General features: G+C 33.1%; 1 protein-coding gene across 1 annotated transcript in view; it reads left to right on the plus strand.

Moving 5' to 3' along the window:
* The window catches only part of LOC121877765 (probable G-protein coupled receptor B0563.6), a 14,163-nt gene extending 12,164 nt beyond the window's left edge, over positions 1–1,999 (plus strand). The window contains 1 exon segment of the mRNA XM_042383623.1: positions 1–1,999. This exon segment is cut by the window's left edge and continues 1,965 nt beyond it. The gene's annotated coding sequence lies outside the window, so the exon portion shown is untranslated.
* Positions 2,000–4,018: the final 2,019 nt, after the last annotated feature.

Consider the following 4,018-nt stretch of genomic DNA (forward strand, 5'->3'; position numbering starts at 1 on the left):
GTTACTCGTAGTGTTGTGAAAGTTGTGATATTCAGGATTTAAGGAGGTTGTGAAATTGGGATGTATAAGGTTGTGAAAATAAGGTACAACAAAACCACAATTTACAGGTAACCAATTAGCAGAAACAGGTAACCAATTACTGCACACCTGTAGAAAATTAGTACTGAGAATAATATAAGGAAACTTAGAACAAAATTAGGTTTAAGGACTAAATGCACCTGTGAAAAATTGGCACAGAAAAATAATTAACAGACATAAACAAAATAGGTTATAAGGACCAATTACATGTGTGAAGAAATAGGCAAACATAACCCAACCCAGAATAAATATTGCAAACCAAAAATTATTCTCCATTTCATGTTAAATTGTTACATGGACCAATTTTAGATGTGAAATAATAGACATCAGGGTTAAACTAGTTACAGAGATCTATTAGTAAATGCAAAGATGTGAAGAAATTCCTTGTACTGTGAGAATGAATGTGAATAACTAACTCATAAACATCTGTTGACATGTACAATAAGTGTATAAGAAACTGCTCCTAGATGTGAACGAATGATAGGTGTTTATATACGTGTGCAACAGTTCGTAGATGTGAACAAGTGATACATCTGTTGACATACGTGAGTTGGTTATGTTAAGCAGTTCGTAGATGGAACAAGTGATACATCTGTTGACATACGTGAGTTGGTTATGTTAAGCAGTTCGTAGATGGGAACAAGTGATACATCTGTTGACATACGTGAGTTGGTTATGTTAAGCAGTTCGTAGATGGGAACAAGTGATACATCTGTTGACATACGTGAGTTGGTTATGTTAAGCAGTTCGTAGATGGGAACAAATGACGTAATATTTTGTTTATATGTACAAGTGACGTTATTATATGCCTACGTGTACAAATAGCGTATGGGAAACAACTCATTGGTGAACGAGTGAAAAAATAAGATCTACTCACAAGCGGAGAAGAAAATATGATTTATTTCACAGATTGAACGGAGTGATATATCGTTGTTGACATACAGTATGTTGGAAGGGAATGTGAATGGGTAGCAGAAGTGTTTGTTAACATGTTACATAAGCGTTTAATGGGGCAACCTCTGACAGATGTGAAAGAATGACAAATACATCTTTTGTTTACATTGTGTGGGTGGGGTAATACGAATCACTTTACGGATATAAACGAATAACGCGATGATTCGTTTAACTAATGACTTGACGATTCATTTACATACGCTAAAAATTGATTCGAAATAATAAAAGGTTCCAAGATTCGAATCGATTAAAAAATACTATACAAAACATGAAAATTGTGAGAAGTTAACCACAGATATTGAAATAATTTACAGCCTATATGAAGCTTCGAAAATAAGATTCGCATGAGTCGAATCATCTTGACAATTGCTTTAGTAGTTTAAGAAAAAAAAATCCGCTTCTATAAATTTGTTGTTAAATATCGCTTACTTGTTAAAATATAAACCAGGATGTTAGTTAAGGAAATATAAATATATGAATAATATTTTGGGATGATATACGGTATTTATTATAGTAAAATATGTTCAGATCTCCAAACACTCTCTCTCTCTCTCTCTCTCTCTCTCTCTCATACACCAGGGTTTCAAAAGCTAAAAAAAATGGCCGAGTGGAAATTTTTGTACAGAAGGATTTAACCCCTTGACTATGATTATTCAACCCTTTGAATACTATGATTTAACCCCTTGAGTACATTGATTTTAACACCTTGAGTACAGTGATTTTAACCCCTTGAGTATGGTGAATTAAAAGTGACATTGTACTCAAGGAATTAATTAATTATACTCAAAGGGTTACGTAATGGTACTCAAAGGATGAAGTCGTAATATTCAAGGAGTTTAGTCATCGTACTCAAGGAGTTAAGGGGCTAAGTAATCATGTTCAATGGGTTAAATTATCGTACTCAAGAGGTTAAATCACTGTACTCAAGGGGTTAAATTATCGTACTCAAGGGGTTAAAATCATTGTACTCAAGGTGTTAAATTATCGTACTCAAGAGGTTAAATCATTGTACTCAAGGGGTTAAATCACTGTACTCAAGAGGTTAAATCACTGTACTCAAGGGGTTAAATTATCGTACTCAAGGGGTTAAATCACTGTACTCAAGAAAACCTCATGAATTTAGAGAAGAAAAAAAAATACTCGTAAATCGGTTTTCAAATAATTTACTTAATTTTTGCCATAATAACTGAACAAACGACTAAAATTACAACATAAAAATGAAAATCGGCCAAAATCTGATCTAAATCCTGACTATACTAACCCGCCGATTTCATCTTTGTAACCCGGAAGTGCAATGATTTTCCACTGTTCTTCTTATTTTTCTCTTATTGTTTCCTTAATCTGTAATCTGTTTCTGTTCAGATTTAAGGTATAAATCCTGTTAAAACGAGGATTTAGGAAAAAAGTGGAAACGGTAAGGGATGTTATAGAGTACCTGAAGGATTTACGATTTGAGGCGGATTTTTGGAAGGATGGGACAGATTTTTGAAAGGATAGAACAGATTTTGGAGGGATGAGACAAATTCTGGGTTAGTAAATCAGATTTTTGGAAGAATTTAACTGTTTTGTGGTGAATAATTCAGATTTAGGGACGTATGAGACAGCTTTTTAGAGGGTGGGACAGATTTCTTAAGGAGACATGCGTGGGTAACTCAGATTTTGGAAGAAAGAGACCAGTTCTAGGTGCGTAATTCAGGTGGAACAGATTCTTGGAGGTATGAGGTATTTGGAGGGGTGGGTAAAATATTTGAAAGAGTAGGAGACTTATTTGATGAATGAGTCAGATTTTGAAGGTCTTAATCAGATTTTAGAGATAAGTCGGATTTTTGGAGGGACGAATGAAATCTCTTTAAGGACGAAACAGATTTTTTTTTTTTGGAGATCTAGTCAGATTTTTGCTATATGGGGTCAGGTTTATAGATCCGTAGGAAGCTTGAATCAGTTTTGGAGTCTCTGATTTTTGGAGGTGGATGACAGATTTTTGAAGGTTGGATGACAGATTTTTGGAGGTGTATTTCAGATTTATGGATGCACAAGTCATATTTTCTTAGGTATAAATCAGATTATTGGAGGTGTGGGTCAGTATTTTAAGAGGTTTGTCAGATTTTATGGAGGTATAGATCAGATTTTTGGAGGGACTTTGCTTTAGAATCTTAGAGGCTCTCACTTGTAGCATTAGATCAGATTTCGTAGATTTGTGTAAGTACAGCACGCTTATGGAGGTTTGGGTCAGATTTTGAAGGTCTGAGCCAGATTTTTAATGCCTTAGTCAAATTTTTGGAAGCATGTATCCGATTTTGGGAGGTATGAGTCAGATTTTGAAGGTCCGAGCCAGATTTTAGCATTTAAGTAAAACATATGTAGGTCTGAATCAAATATTAATATAAGTTAAAATTTGGAGGGCCTAATTCAGATTTTTGGAGGTAACAACCCGATTTAACTCCCCACTAGAAATTTGAATTCACTGATATAAAAAAAATCAGAAGTTCAGATTTTTTAAGGATTTTTTTAAATCTACAAATTTGAGAATAAAGAAAATTTTTGAAGTTAAAATTTGTGGAGTCATTTTTGGAATGGAGGGTTAGAATTTGGAGGTACATTACATGTATTCCATCCAGGTAATTAGATTTTGAGGTAATAATTGAAACGTTAGAATTATTATGTTTTTGACAAGTTAGAATTATTTGGAGTTTGAAGTCGATAGGATGTTAATAATTTCTTTAGTAATACCAAAACGATGATAATTTCCTTAGAATGATAATTAATGGGGTGATAATTTCTTTTGGTAATTATTTCAAAAGAATGATAATTAATGGAGTGATAATTTGCTTAGTAAAATACCAAAAGAATGATAATTTGTTAAGTAATGAATCAACAAGAATGATAAATTGTTTAGAATGATAGATAATTATTGGGATGATAATTTGTTTAATAAAATATCATGTTGATGTTGACTCTTGGGATGATATTGTATACATGATATCAT

Source organism: Homarus americanus, unplaced genomic scaffold, assembly GCF_018991925.1.
Source record: "Homarus americanus isolate GMGI-L3 unplaced genomic scaffold, GMGI_Hamer_2.0 scaffold24523, whole genome shotgun sequence".
NCBI classification, from domain to species: domain Eukaryota; kingdom Metazoa; phylum Arthropoda; class Malacostraca; order Decapoda; family Nephropidae; genus Homarus; species Homarus americanus.